General features: G+C 48.3%; 1 long non-coding RNA gene across 5 annotated transcripts in view; it reads left to right on the top strand.

Moving 5' to 3' along the window:
- Window positions 1-15546, top strand: part of LOC146046262 (uncharacterized) — a 173110-nt gene extending 157564 nt beyond the window's left edge. For 4 of the 5 annotated variants that reach the window (XR_014465814.1, XR_014465812.1, XR_014465816.1 and 1 more), the window contains 3 exons: window positions 3758-3893; window positions 6387-8009; window positions 13890-13980. This is a non-coding gene — a long non-coding RNA (uncharacterized LOC146046262). Of the gene's footprint in view, window positions 1-3757; window positions 3894-6386; window positions 8010-13889; window positions 13981-15476 lie in introns of those variants that run through there. The other variant, XR_014465813.1, reaches the window with a different exon arrangement.
- The last annotated feature ends 799 nt before the right edge of the window (window positions 15547-16345 follow it).

The following is a 16345-nucleotide window of genomic DNA, read 5'->3' as shown; positions in this document are numbered from 1 at the left end:
GAGTTAGTGAGGGCAGAGAGGCTAAGGGGGGAGTTAGAGAGAGGGTGAGGGCAGAGAGGCTGAGGGGGGAGTTAGAGAGAGAGGGTGAGGGGGGAGTTAGAGAGAGGGTGAGGGGGGAGTTAGAGAGAGAGGGTGAGGGCAGAGAAGCTGAGGGGGGAGTTAGTGAGGGCAGAGAGGCTGAGGGGGGAGTTAGAGAGAGGGTGAGGGCAGAGACGCTGAGGGGGGAGTTAGAGAGTTAGTGAGGGCTGAGGGGGGGAGTTAGAGAGAGGGTGAGGGCAGAGACGCTGAGGGGGGAGTTAGAGAGAGGGTGAGGGCAGAGACGCTGTGGGGGGAGTTAGAGAGTGGGCAAGGGCAGAGAGGGTAAGGGCAGAGACGCTGAGGGGGGAGTTAGAGAGTGGGCGAGGGCAGAGAGGGTGAGGACAGAGACGCTGAGGGGGGAGTTAGAGAGAACAGCAGTGTGGGCATGGACGATGGGGGGTGGTGCGAGTGATGGTAAGGCAGGAGAGAGTGGGGGTGCGCTGTTAGGCTATTGACCCGGGGGTGGTATGTGTATAACGCTTAATCCTCAATCCTTAAGCAGTGCAAACACAGGAGGAGGTGCATTCCACCCCCTGCCTCCATTTGTGATCATAACAAACTGCAATTGCAGTTTAGAAAAACATCACGACCATCGGTGGCTGTGACGCTGCGACTGCAGCCTGAGTAAGTCTCATCTCTCTCAGGCTTGCAGGTGTAGTTCTGGCCTCCGTCCTCCCCAGATAAGTCAGCCAAACCCTCGCCATTGATGTTATATTTTATATACATTTTTAGAAGATGCCTGATTCAGTTTGGGTTGCACATGACAAGCTGCTCACAGCAGCTTATCATGTGGGATCCTCAAGCAATGCAAATGCAGGAGGAGGTGCATTCCACCCCCTGCCTCCATTTGCGATCGCTGGCTGCTCTACATCGCAAGCACCTCTGCAATCAGCAGAGGTGTTTGTTGTTCTGCGATGTGATTACATGTGCAGAAACCAAACATTGCGCATAATATGGGTTGGACTGGAGTTGGAGTGTGAGGGCAGAGACGCTGAGGGGGGAGTTAGATAGAGGGGGAGAGTTAGAGAGTGGGTGAGGGCAGAGATGCTGAGGGGGGAGTTAGAGAGAGGGAGAGGGCAGAGACGCTTCGGGGGGAGTTAGAGAGAGGGTGAGGGCAGAGACGCTGAGGGGGGAGTTAGAGAGAGGGGGAGGGCAGAGACACTGATGGGGGAGTTAGAGAGAGGGTGAGGGCAGAGCCGCTGAGGGGGGAGTTAGATATATGAGGGCAGAGACGCTGAGGGTGGAGTTAGAGAGAGGGTGAGGGCTTTGACGCCGAGGGGAGAGGGCAGAGACGCTGATTTGGGAGTTAGCGAGAGGGTGAGGGCAGAGACGCTGAAGGGGGAGTTAGAGAGTGGGTATGGGCAGAGAGGCTGAGGGGGAGTTAGAGTGAAGGTGAGCGCAGAGACGCTGAGGGGGGAGTTAGAGAGAGGGTGAGGGCATTTTCGCTGAGGGGGGAGATAGAGGGTGAGGGCAGAGACTCTGAGGGGGGAGTTAGAGAGAGGGTGAGGGCAGAGACGCTGAGGGGGGAGTTAGAGAGTTAGTGAGGGCAGAGAGGCTGAGGGGGGAGTTAGAGAGAGGGTGAGGGCAGAGACACTGAGGGGGGAGTTAGAGAGAGGGTAAGGGCAGAGACGCTGAGGGGGGAGTTAGAGAGTTAGTGAGGGCAGAGAGGCTGAGGGGGGAGTTAGAGAGATAGGGTGAGGGCAGAGACACTGAGGGGGGAGTTAGAGAGAGGGGGGAGTTAGAGAGAGAGGCTGAGGGCAGAGAGGCTGAGGGGGGAGTTAGAGAGAGAGGGTGAGGGCAGAGAGGCTGAGGGGGGAGTTAGAGAGAGAGGGTGAGGGCAGAGACGCTGAGGGGGGAATTAGAGAGAGAGGGTGAGGGCAGAGACGCTGAGGGGGGAGTTAGAGAGAGGGTGGGGGCAGAGTCGCTGAGTGGGGAGTTAGAGAGAGAGGGTGAGTGCAGAGACGCTGAGGGGGGAGTTAGAGAGAGGGTGGGGGCAGAGACGCTGAGGGGGGAGTTAGAGAGAGCAGCAATGTGGGCATGGATGATGGGGGGTGGTGCGAGCGATGGTAAGGCAGGAGAGAGTAGGGGTGCGCTGTTAGGCTATTGGCCCTGGGGTGGTATGTGTATAATGCTTAATCCTCAATCCTTAAGCAGTGCAAATGCAGGAGGAGGTGCATTCCACCCCGGCCTCCATTTGTGATCATAACAAACTGCGATTGCAGTTTAGAAAAACATCAGGACCATCGGTGGCTGTGACGCTGCGACTGCAGCCTGAGTAAGTCTCATCTCTCTCAGGCTTGCAGTTGTAGGTCGGCTTGCAAAACCAAGGAAACTTTGCCTTGCAGCTTAAATGTATATAAGATATAACATCAGTTCTGGCCCCCGTCCTCCCCAGATAAGCCAGCCAAACCCTCGCCATTGATGTTATATTTTATATACATTTTTAGAAGATGCCTGATTCAGTTTGGATTGCACATGATAAGCTGCTCACAGCAGCTTATCATGTGGGATCCTCAAGCAATGCAAATGCAGGAGGAGGTGCATTCCACCCCCTGCCTCCATTTGTGATCGCTGGCTGCTCTACACCGCAAGCACCTCTGCAATCAGCAGAGGTGTTCGTTGTTCTGCGATGTGATCACATGTGCAGAAACCAAACATTGCGCATAATGTGGGTTGGATCGTACTTACCCAATCAGTAAGAGAGTTGATGTTCCGGTCTCTCGGTCTCCAGTACTTGATGGGCGTTGGAAAACATACCGTAGTTGTTAGTTGAGGGGCGATGTTCTGCCACCTTGTGTAATTCGGGCTGACGGAGAAGCCAGGTGTTCTTCTGGAAGCTGGACGTTGTTATGTGGCTACTGATGGAGGTATCGGCTGCTCCTGTGTGAGATGATGTTATACCTCCTGCACCTGGGGAAGTGATGTTACCTTCACTGTGGCGGCTGCAGGGAGAAGCTGGGAGTGAATGGGTCCTGCAGGTGTTCTAACTTCTCCCAATCGATTCCCGTGAAGAATGGATGTTCTCTGATGTTGCCGTTCTCACCCAGGCGCATCTCAGGGTCACCACACAGGAGCTGGAAAGAGGAACGTGAGGGCAAATAAGTTTCTGTTCAGCTGCAGTCTGATTCCTTACAGCACATATTTGGGAGACATATTTCTCAAATGATTTTTAGCCTCAAAGAAAAGAAGCATTATTTTCCCCTAATCAGAGGATGTGTGTCTATGTAGTTTAGTATTCTTTCCCCCAACCTCTAGCAGGTTACTGCTTATCATGGTACCATTGGGGGTCATTCACTGGACTTGATTTGCTTACATTTGAATAGAAACAGGGAAAATGCCGGTGCTGTATAACATGACCAGTAGTGTATGTCAGTGGTACAGTGACTCCTGCAGCAGGCATTGCTCTGGCTTGGAGTTTCCTTCAGCCAACACTTATTTGTGTGTGTCAGGGAGGTGGAGCCAGTAATGTAATCTGACGTATGTAACTACATATAGCTTCCCTATGTACAGCTACATGACCGCTCGTAGAACAACTACATGGCTGATACTAGAGAATGGGGGTTCTGTATAAATAACAGACGCTGACACATTGTTTATGGCCTCTTTGTTACTTGGTGAAGAATGCTAAGTAGGGTCTGACACTCACCTCTTCAATGATGTTTCTTGTATTCGGGCACAGATGACAGCCCGCCAAAGCCGAGATGTGGCACTCCTCGGGGGATTTTCCTGTTGTCATCTCGAATAGCACCACACCGAAGGAGTACCAATCCACTCCCGCATCATATGGCTCTCGCTTGATGATCTGTCAATAAAAGGTAACAGTTCACTAAATAACACTTTATAAACAGGAGAGCAGATCTGGGCACAATACGCCTGCCATCAGATGTTACACTGACAGACACATCTGGCACCCTGGTTGGGACACATGATATATTTCATACATACAGGCAGAGGCAATGATTTATATTGTTCTTTTATGCAGTGTGTTCCATTAGCCTTACTTACGTCACAAGATAATTGGTTTATTACAATAATACTATGAGACCCAGTTATTATTTACTCAATACAAAATATTCCACTTTTATTCATCGTAGTGTAAGTTAACCCCTTCAGTGGTGTTTTGGGGAGCGCTTCCCAACACCCCTCCCCCCCCCCCACTGCATTACCCAGAGCCGAGCAGTGCCGCTGGGCATTCCATCAGCCGCTGCCCGGCCCTGAACCTGGCTGTGTGCGACATGACATTACAATGTCACACCGCACACAGCCGGGGGAAGGAGGCAAGGCTGGGCAGCTGCTGAAGCCGAGCGTAGCACTGATCTCACCGTGAACTGGAGCATAACCCGTAAAATTCTTGGGAGTGCCAATGAAGGAGTCAAAGGTATAAACCAAACCTGGAAAATCCCCATAGATACAAAAGTTCACTATGAACAACCCCTGCAAAATGATAAGAGGGATTGCCCTGGCTCTGCATTACCCAGCCAGCCACTCCTAAACCACCAGTGTAGGAAAACACCTGTGATTGGCTGTCAGTGAAGGCAGATCATGATTAGATGCCATTTAGAACATAAAGCCGCTATTGTTTGTAGCATGCACCTTTATACTGTACAGCCGACCTCTAATTTATTATAGCCTCACCTCTGGGGCAATGTAGCCACGTGTTCCAGCGTAGCCAGAGATTTTGGGTGTGTTCTCCAACGCCAGCCCGAAGTCGGCGATTTTAATATGGCCGTCATGAAGCAGGATGTTCTCTGGTTTGATGTCTCTGTAATAGGAACAATTTCTTCATTAAGTACTTGTTAGCATGGACAGTATATGAAATACATAATACAGTAAGTGACTAAGGCTGCAGATATGTCCTCAGACACATATTAGGGCAAAGTCTACTGGCGCATCTTAGTTGTGTTATGTTGTGACTAAGAGGCATTTGCTGGCAGATGCTGGCAGAGTTGCACGGGACCTGGGGTCTCACTGGCACTTAAGGCCCCCATACATTAGGCCGACTTGTCCTAGGGACAAGTCGGACCCAATTTACCTGCGAGCCGCCCGGCAGCTCCCCGGGAGGCTCACATACAATTTGGCACTTGATGTGCCATTTTTACATGGGATAAATCGCATGCGATTTATCCCATGTAAAAAAAACCCCGGGGAGCTGCAGGGCGGTGAGCAGTAGTGAAGGCGGGCAGCGGCAGTAGTGGGGACGGGCAGCGGTGGTGGGGGCGGCCAGCGTCGGTAGTAGGGGCGGGCAGCGGCGGCGGGGACGGGCGGCGTGTGCGGTGAGCGCAGTGTACTTACACATAGCAGCAGCGGCGGGGACGGGACGCGCAGTGGCGGCTATTATATTTTTAAAATACTTGTCAAATGACCGGCCGCTCTCTGATTGGCCGGAGAGCTCTCAGCCGATCAGAGAGCGGCCGGTCATTTGACAAGTATTTTAAAAATATAATAGCCGCCACTGCGCGTCCCGTCCCCGCCGCTGCTGCTATGTGTAAGTACACTGCGCTCACCGCACACGCCGCCCGTCCCCGCCGCCGCTGCCCGCCCCCGCTGCCCGCCCCCACTACCGCCGCTGGCCGCCCCGACCACCGCTGCCGCTGGCCGCCCCCACTACTCCCCCGGTGTCTGTATGCATATGCCTGTCAGGTGGCAGGCATATGCATACAGGGAGGTCGGACGTGATCGTATGTATAGACCGTCCGACCTCCCTGATCCGGTCCGATGCGCACGGGACCGCGCATCGGATCGGATCAAATGTCACATACCTACGATTTTGGGCCGATTTCATCCGATTATCGGCACAAAGTGCCGAAATCGGATGAAATCGTCCCAAAATCGCATAGTGTATGGGGGCCTTTACTCAGCATGGCGGATTGAGGCTGGCTATATGACGATACATCGGGAAATGTAGAAAAGTGCATCTGCCAATTGATAAATGCCTGTTCCACATGGCCAGACCAGGGTGCAGTGTGTGCTATGAACAAGGTCCTAAAGCTGAGGGGGCACCAGGCTGCCCCTTATGCTCACCGAGCATGGATGACTGGAACGCCATATGTCTTCCCCAGAAATATGGAGTTTGTGTCTGTGCAGAATATAGCAAATATTATGGCATCAGTGCCAGTTCTTCTGCACATGGGTCTTCTGTGCAGGCAGTAAAATATCTTACCATACCTCTTATTTCCCAGTACACATATTAGCACTGAATGCACCGCAGAGTAATGTTATGTTTATAAGGGTGGAACTACTATGATTTATTCCCCACAATAAGAACAAGTACTAATGCAGCCCTTGTATTTTATGTTTATTTAAACAAGGAAAGAAAGTTAGTTACCGATGGATGAAGCCCATCCTGTGGAAGTGCTGGAGACCGGACACGATCTCGGCAGCGAAGACTCTGTTAAAGAAGAAATGTATCAATATTGTAACATCCCAAATCAGCCGTAGTGTATGGGCAGGATAGAGAGATACAGTGTAGGATGGGGAATAGTGTAAAGGTGCCCATACACTAGTCCGAATTTGGCTACTTTTCACCTGATTCTGACGGATCGGGCTGAGAAATTGTGTAAAAGTGGCCAAATCGGGTGTGTTTGACATCTGATCCGATACGCGGTCCACTGTGCATCAGATCAAAGGTCGTACCTGCTGCATGTCCGACCTCCAACTAGGACCCACTGCGGGGAGCGGGGTCGCATGTGATACATCACATGTCAAAGGATCGTATGCGATACATCACATGCGATCCTCATGGGAAGGTTCCGGCCGAAGGGATTGGATGGCCATACTCTGCTGCAAGAAGAAGCGCATGGCCACCTCAAGAGCTATAGAAACGGCAAAAGAAAATACAGGTAGGATAAAGTCATAGTAGGAAAAGGCAAAGGGGTAGTTGTATGAGCAGTGATAAGGGAGGAGCAATGAGCCAGAGGAAAATTGGTCTATGGCAACCAATCCGCTACTCTGTATAATTTCATACTATGCAAATTACAGGCGTTAAGGTGCGTACACACGGTACGATTTATGTTCCGTATGATATTGTATACTATTTCCCAGGAAAGTCCCAGTGGTCAGAAGCATAAGATTTGTGCTTATAATAACGTACAGTGTGCATAAGATATCACATACGATATGACGTCACAGCTATACTACACTATACATCTTATGCTTTCTAGCCAGAATTGAGTTGCATGTTCACCCGAGCAGCTCCCTGCCAGACGACCGGTGGGAGCGTGCATCGTACGTCAGATAGTGCGTACACACGGGAAGATATAGTGTACTATCTAGCATGCTATTCACAACTAGCTAGCTAGATTGTGCACTATATCTTACCGTGTGTACGCACCTTTACTTCAGTGCTGATTGGTTGCCATGGGCCACTTCTCTTCTGGCTCACTTCCTTATCACTGCTTCATACCTATACCCCAAAGTGATGGGAATCCAACAAGGAATAACATATATTGTACAGTGAATGTAAGTATGTGTGTTTGCTCATTTCCTAGACTGTAAGCTCCTATAGGATTTTGTCTTGCACACAATCACACAGTTATACACCAGATTATGCATAGATCTTACGTTGCAGCTGTAGACTCAAGACGCCCTCTTGATTGCAGCAGGTCGAATAAGTCTCCTCCGTTGGCGTAGTCCATGACGAATGCCAAGATGTTCTCGGTCTGGAAGGTCAGGAGGCCATGTACTAAGAAGGGGCTCCCAGATGTTGATTGTAGGGCCCTGGTCTCAATCCTTGTCTTCTTTTTTTCTCTCTCTGACAGTCCCTCGTTGTTCACGACCTTTATGGCGACATCCGTCTTGGTGGAGATCTCACGCGCCAGCAGGACCACTCCATAGCCGCCCTCTCCTAACTCACGGCTGATCTTGTACCTGTCCATGAAGAGAGGTTCCTCCTTGTCTGGTGGTGAGACGCTGCTTGGTCCTTGTGGAGTAAAGTAAGAGACATTATGAAATTATTGTTTAACAGCTAAAGACACAGTAATATGATGATAACTTAAGTCGGAATACTGGGACCACAACATAAAACACACTGTAGGGTTTTACAAAGCTGAATATACTTATAGCTAATCGGAAATGCCAGACATCATTGTACAGTGACCTCAAACTCCTAACTACACTTTTAATGTACACAGTGGGGCAGATGTATGATGGAGGCCATAACATTTTTTAAATAATGGGTCTTGCTTCTTCTGCATAGCGTGGAGAAGCGGGCACCATTATGGGCAAATGTATTAATCCCCCCCCAGCCGATAAGGAGAGCTGTTGTGCCCAGCTCCCCAGGCAGACCTGCACATGCGTATGTCTGGTCCGGCCTCTCTACCCTTCCCCTGTCTGGTCTGGCCTCTCTGCCCTTCCCGTCTGGTCCGGCCTCTCTGCCCTTCCCCTGTCTGGTCCGGCCTCTCTGCCCTTCCCCTGTCTGGTTCAGTCTCTCTGCTCTATCCCTGTGTGGTTTGGACTCTCGGGCTCTGTCTGATCCAGGCTCTCTGCCCTTCCCTTGTTAACAGCAGTGCCTTAGCCCTTCCCTCTGCTTGTGTAGGCTTTCTGTCCTTCTACACCTACCACCAATGTTTTCTATGTGCCCTCAGACTTCAGACACAGTATTGCCCTGCACCTTGATCACTTTTGAGTTTAATAATTTTGTTGCGTAACTGAATAGTGCCTATTTGATATTGTAGGAATGGAGCATGTTCATTTATGTGTTTTGAGGAACTGGTAGTGATGCATTCTCATGCAAATTTAAGCCGGTAAATTATTGCTAGTGATCAAAAGGATTGCCTGGGGTTCTAGTGACCAAACCAATTCCTCTGAGCTAATCCTGTAGTTACTGGCCATACCGTTCTGGCACTAATCACATCGCCTGTAGTACATTTGTAATGGCATTAAGCTACAATAGATGCCAACCATTACATTCGCCTGATGGGCCCTTCATGTCCAATGTGTTTTGTTGTCCTATTAACAGCCTGAAAGGGTTTGCATCTGTATTCCTATATGTGAAATTCATGTTAACATACATTACTTTAGATTAAGGGGGAAATTTACTAAAGGAAATTTGTAAAAAATAGGTGTATTTGTATCCAGAAATACACTCATTTTTTACATTTACTATCCCGAAAATACGGCAATTCGTATTCGTATTGATAGCACATCAATACAAATACGAATTGCCGTATTTTCGGGATAGTAAATGTCAAAAATGAGTGTATTTCTGGATACAAATACACCTATTTTTTTACAAATTTCCTTTAGTAAATTTCCCCCTAAATATCTAATATTGTACCAAGTCCATAATTAAATGAAGGGAAAAAACCGCCATGACACCATGGGGGGAGGGGGGGGGGGTTTACTAAGATGTGTATTCTACTTCACATGTGATGTGCAACCAATCAGATCATGTCTTTTAGAGGATGCTAAATAAAGAAGAAGTAGATTCTGATTGGTTGCCTATAGCAACATCACATGTGAAGTAGCATACACATCTTAGTAAATTTCCCCCCATGAGTCATTACAGCGGGTGACACCAGCCCTACATTCTCCAGTTATCACCATGGCTGTCTTCCCCATGTGAGTTGGGCTGTCAAGTATAAATGCAGGCACCGCCATCCTGGGTATTACCACCTTTAGTGCCAGTAAACCTAGAGCTATTCTGTAAGCACCCTGATGTTTGGGTGTGGGGTTAATAAAGTAATAATAATAGTAATGTTAGGATTAGGCTAGGTAAAGGTAGAAGAACATTCATACTGTGTTTTCATTGTGTAAATGACACTGCGAATGCCGGCATATGCCTGTCACCAAACTGAGCTATACTGTAGGTTACAGCACCTTTTTAGTTGTGCACCTTTCTCCATAAATATTACAGTAGTTTTACTAATCCATTTTATTTAGACTGTCTTTATCTGAATAACTGTAGTAACCAATGAAATGAATATAAATTACATATAAAACATTATTTATATTTTTTTTTATATAAACAATATTCAACTTTGCCAATGTGAAAATGAACTACAGTGCAAGGACATCCAACTACATTTCCGCTTACCTGGTCTTGGCTGATCTTCATCCGGGTCTTTAGCCTCGCTTGCCGCTCTCTTTCTTTCTTCCAGCGATTCCTCCTCTCTGGATTTTCTTGATGAAGTGTTGTTCACTGTCTTCTGGTCTTTCTCCTGCATCTTGCTGCTGGACTCCTCAGGTGCTTCCTTTTCAGGCTTTCTTGATGTCTCCTTCCTGCACTTCTTCTTTCCGGCCATCTCCTCTGTGTTCTGGTCTGTCTTCTGTATTTTGCCGCTGGGTTCCTCCTCAGGTGCTTCCTTTTCAGGCCTTCTTGAGGTCTCCTTCCTTCTCCTCTTCTTCCCGACCATCTCCTCCATCTTCTGATCCGGCTCCTGCATCTTCCGACGGGTACACCTGATCCAATATGTCAACTTACCTCTGCTGATCTGGCTCCTGCGTCTTCCGACGGGTACACCTGATCCAATAAGTTGACTTACCTCTCCTGATCTGGCTCCTGCGTCTTCCGACGGGTACACCTGATCCAATTGGTCAATTTACCTTTCCTGATCTGGCTCCTGCGTCTTCCGACGGGTACACCTGATCCAATGAGTCGATTTACCTCTCCTGATCTGGCTCCTGCGTCTTCCGACGGGAACACCTAATCCAATGAGTTGACTTACCTCTCCTGATCTGGCTCCTGCGTCTTCAGACGGGTACACCTGATCCAATTGGTCAATTTACCTTTCCTGATCTGGCTCCTGCGTCTTCCGACGGGTACACCTGATCCAATTGGTCAATTTACCTTTCCTGATCTGGCTCCTGCGTCTTCTGACGGGTACACCTGATCCAATTGGTCAATTTACCTTTCCTGATCTGGCTCCTGCGTCTTCCGACGGGTACACCTGATCCAATTGGTCAATTTACCTTTCCTGATCTGGCTCCTGCGTCTTCCGACGGGTACACCTGATCCAATTGGTCAATTTACCTTTCCTGATCTGGCTCCTGCGTCTTCAGACGGGTACACCTGATCCAATTGGTCAATTTACCTTTCCTGATCTGGCTCCTGCGTCTTCTGACGGGTACACCTGATCCAATAAGTCGATTTACCTCTCCTGATCTGGCTCCTGCGTCTTCCGACGGGTACACCTGATCCAATGAGTCGATTTACCTCTCCTGATCTGGCTCCTGCGTCTTCCGACGGGTACACCTGATCCAATAAGTCGATTTACCTCTCCTGATCTGGCTCCTGCGTCTTCCGACGGGTACACCTGATCCAATGAGTCGATTTACCTCTCCTGATCTGGCTCCTGCGTCTTCCGACGGGTACACCTGATCCAATGAGTCAATTTACCTCTCCTGATCTGGCTCCTGCGTCTTCCGACGGGTACACCTGATCCAATAAGTTTACTTACCTCTCCTGATTCGGCTCCTGCGTCTTACGACGGGTACACCTGATCCAGTAATTGGCTTTCTGTCTCCTGAAATCGCTTTTTCTCCCCTTCTCAATCCTCTGCTTGGGCTCCTGCTTCCTCCTCTGATGCTGTCTGCTGCAGAGATGCCAGTTGGAAAATAACTGCCACTCTCAGCTATGAAAGTGTATAGCTGGGGTCATGTGACCAGCTTGCTGCTCTCCCATATACACTCTATAGTATCCATGCTAATGGGTCTAATTTTATTTTTAGGATTTCTAAGTTGCTATAACTTACCCTGTTAATGTTATTTGTGCCTAATTTCAGTGAGATCCTATGTACACGTTCCTAATTTATAATCTAACTGCAGGAAAGGAACATTAAATGTACATAAATGTATGGCTGTAACTATTTCACCAACATAATACAATAGAATACAGCCCTCCGGGGTAGTGACAATCAGGTGCCTATGTTATTTCACTTTTAAATACATCTACTAAAATATCTGTTTTATAGGGATGGCCATCGTTGCCATTGCCATCGATGGCAATTCTGCAACTGGCCATCGATAGTGCTAAACTATGCAATGGATGTCCATCGATATTTTTACATATCAATGGTCATCCATTGTGTTTGATTGATTGGGCTGTGGGCCAATCAAAACACGGGGGACGGGGCTTCGCTGGTGTCGGGGGGCAGAGCTATGCTCTGTGTCCCAGCACTTTTAAAAAAAAGGCAAACATCGTTTTGCTGTTCCATCGATGGAGGGAAACCATCTGGTTCTCCCCCATCGATGGCTAAAGTATTCGACATTGGCCATGAACCATCGATGATTTGGAATCATCGATGGTCAATGGCCATCCGTACTGTTTTACTTTTGTCTGTATTGACATGTGAGATAGGAGTTAGGGATGGGAGTGGGGGAATAACAGATTCCCTAGCATGACCCCTTCCATCAGGTACAAGAGGATCTGCTCTTGGGCTTCCCCCTGTTTATGATTGTATTCACCTGTGTTGAACTAGATAATTGATGAGAAAGCTGTTTCAATGCAGGTAACTGCACCTGGGAAGTCCGGGAGCAGAGCTTTCTGTACCTGATGGAAGGGTCCTATTGGACGGTCTGGGTACAAGTGTATAGTGTTCTTCCTGTAACTGGGAAAGTGCTGCGTAAGCGGATAGCCTTTGGTGACCAGTGAGCCAGTCAGAGGGCTTTGTGTCTGACTAAAGTGATTTGGCATAGATGGATTATTGAGAGATATTTTGTATAACACATATAACACATCACCATCTCTACACTTAGGCCCTGATTCTGGTTGACTCGGTAAGCTGTGAAACTCGCAGCGTACCGAGTCCCAGAGGGCCTGCCCCTGCCGAATCGCCACCGTATCACCTTGCAACCATGCGAGGGGAAGTGTCACGAATACACATACCCTCTCATGTGCCCGCAGCAGGAGAAATCATTTGATGATCACCGACCACCGAATGACTTATCCAGGCCACGCAAATATAAGTCAGTGGCCGGCCGAAACCAGGACGGACGGCTGACGTCATCCGCCTGCCCGACATCATGTGACGTCAGCCGTCCAACCCTGGCACACCACCCGCTGCACGCAATCCCATAGGGACGGCCATGAAATGCTGAGCGTTCCCATGGTGGACACCCTACTCTGCTGCCCCACTCCCCTGGCCCACATTGGTCAGTGTGAACTGATCAGTCGCTGAGTTCAGTCGCCCAGGGACCCTGCACATGCGCATAATTCATTATGCGCATGCACGGAAAAAAACCATCGCTGGACCACGTGGGGGTGCAAATGAACAATATGACCCCCTTACTGTAACATTCATTTCTTATAGAGGAGCATTGCTTCCCATTTCCAGTTCTTGGGACAAGCTAACGTCGCACAATTTACAGGTCTCCTCACAGAAACACAAGTGAAATCCTAAGAATCATCTGTAGATATTTTATAATGTGTCAGTGAGTAATGAATATGCCTGTGCTCCAGCAAGGACATATGGAAAACATGCACTGCCAGTGTATGCAGAGGACTGGATCTGAGAACACTATAGTAAAGGGATTGTGCGCCCCTCTGTCCCTCTATCCCTGTTTCCCATTTCCACATATAAAATGCTGAAAGGGTGTTTCTTACAAAAATCCATGAAAAAAAGATGATAAATTGGTTAAAAATGTATTTTATTACATTTAAAGCAGTTGGGAAGAGTGAGGTAGAAAGTATTTTTAAGTCCCAGATATTAGTCACCTTTCTCTGATGGTGGCAATAAGTGAGTTTCTGTTGCCCCAATAATAGGTAATAGACAATCCACCTTATTGCTGCATGTTAGTAACTAGACCCCTAGGTTGTGCACTATAGTCAGTATTGTGTGAATAGTGCAGTAATAACCTTTATCTATGTTACCCAGGTCTTCTCGAGTACAACGGGTGATCAGCCGGCCACCTATGTGTACACCGAAAATGTGCTGCACCTGGACCTGTTCTAGCATTATATCAGAGGTGAGTTGTTAGGTAACTTATGAGTTTTCTGTGTCCTTCTTCCCTCCTGTCTCCTTACCCCTCACAGCCATTAACCTGGGTCAGAGGGAGAGTGTGTGAGATCTGTAGAGAGAGAGATGGCGACCATGAGCACAGACAGATAAAGGGCCTTATTCAGTCCTGTTCGCTAAGCTGCATATACTTGCAGCCTAGCAAACAGGTAAGCGCCCCCTGTCGGACAGATCAAAAATAAATAGGAGCCGTCTGTGGCGGATATGATACTGAGACCTGCCAATGCAATGGGTAAGGAAGATCAGTCAAAGACAGAATGAAAATCAGTGACAACAATTGTTTCCCCACAAACAATACATTTTTATTTAGTTGATTTTCTTCTGCAAAAGTGTGTACCAGCCAGGATTATTGAGCCAGCAATTGGGGCGTTGCAGAGTCAGGCGGGGAATTCATGTGTTCCGTCTGCTGCCTGCTTATGCCGACAAGTGTGTCCAGTCTCTCTCTGCCCCAACTCTCTCTCTCTCTCTCTCTCTCTCTCTGGACGGAATGTACAAAGCATTGGCGGTACATCCCACTGACCATCGCATATGTAGATGATGTAGTTTGGAATGTCCATTCGGTTTCTTGACTGCTCCCCCTAATAGTTCACTTCATCAGAGCATCAAGTGCTGTCACGCACCGGGGGATGTTTCTCCTCCATGAAAGTGGCATGGGCGTCTCTATGAAATGCTGGGCATTCCCATGGGAACGCAGCCAGGCCGATGCCTACTTGGGGTTCTCTATGCTTAACCATTGTTTCTGCCAGGGCTACACTATTCTTGCACCCATTAATAAGCAGTATGGCCCTTATTCTGGTTGGCTGGCAAAGCAGTGTTATTTTGCTTCTTTGTGAGCTTTGTAGCACCGCCCAAATGCCCACACCCCGCTATTCGCATATTTTCCCAAAATCATTTGATGGTCGATTTCTGAAGCGCTCACTCCCTGGTGACTTTATTTAGTGGCACCCTGCTCCGTGAACATTGTGGGCAGCTGACATTCGGTGACGTCTGCTGCCGGCCCCCGGAAGGCAAGTAGCCACCCCCGTTCACTTGCTGATGCCCAGCATTTCCTGGGTGCATCCAATATTTTAGTGAGTACGCCCAGGAAACCCTGGGAAGGCCCCCTGCCCGCCTACTGTATGCCCACCCCGCTACGAGCACCTCGGAGACTATGCAAATCTCCGAGGACGCCCGCAGAGAAGAACGACTGATTAGATGTTTTCTTAAAGTAAACAAATGTATTCTACAATTCTACTGTATTATGTTACAACCAATGAACATTCTTATTGTACTCTTAATTAATCACTTTAAATTGAACACATTCAAATATCTGTACCATTTAATAACTCTCTATTCAACCTTTTGCTGTAACACCTAAGTGCTTAAATATCTATATTATTGCGCAATAATATGCAAACAAACTTACAAATCTTAAACTCTAAATAAGCGCTTTTGCCCTTTTTTTAGCCCTGACCCAATGTTCACAGTTCCGTAAAGCTGCAAGCAACTCAGAGTATGCTAAAGTGCAGATGAAGGTAAGTTTTAGGCGGTTCAACAGAGCTGTCACTTAAGTTTCTATGCTCCGCTCCACACAAGGTGAAATGGTTCTCCCAAATATATCATAGACCACGGATCTTCAATGGCCCCCCAGATGTTGTGAAACTACATGTTCCAACATGCATTGCCACATTTTTTTTCCTATAAGAGCATGCCAAAACTGTCAGGGCATGCTGGGACATGTAGTTCCACAACATCTGGAGGGCCACAGGTTGAAGACCTGTGTCATAGACCATTGTAAGTCTCCGGCCTGTGCTGAGCACCCTAGGGCTAGCTAGACACTATATGGCAAGGGCAGTGCCAGATTAAGACTTCGGGGGGCCCGGGGCACTTAAGACAGGGGGGCCCCCTTGCACTTGTCATTACTGGCCACAAACTGCATGGGGGAATATTACACTGTCAAAACACAGAGTAAAGGCAGTATAAACTTGTTCAATGGGTAACGTCAGGGGATATATCTATCTATATATCTATATATATATATAGATATATACACACACACATACATACCACATGAAAAGCCTGTGTTTGTCCCTCTGCACCTTACTCTGTAGGAGACCTCACAGTCCCACTGCTGCCTTTGATTAAAAACCCTCCCATGACTAGGCTGCTGCTGCTGCTGTTATCCATGGGCCTGAGAAGCATGTAATGAGCTCCACCAATCAGAGCTCAGCACAAACGTCTCAGCCTCTGCCCTCTGGTGCAAAGTGTCATGGGACTTAGTCAACTCCCAGTAATGCACTGCACACTTGGCTCCCAATGCTCAGCACCATTAATCA

Source organism: Crinia signifera, chromosome 11, assembly GCF_055691185.1.
Source record: "Crinia signifera chromosome 11, ASM5569118v1, whole genome shotgun sequence".
Lineage (NCBI taxonomy): Eukaryota > Metazoa > Chordata > Amphibia > Anura > Myobatrachidae > Crinia > Crinia signifera.
The sequence above is the reverse complement of the archived record's forward strand: the minus strand, read 5'-3'. Positions and strand labels throughout refer to the sequence as shown.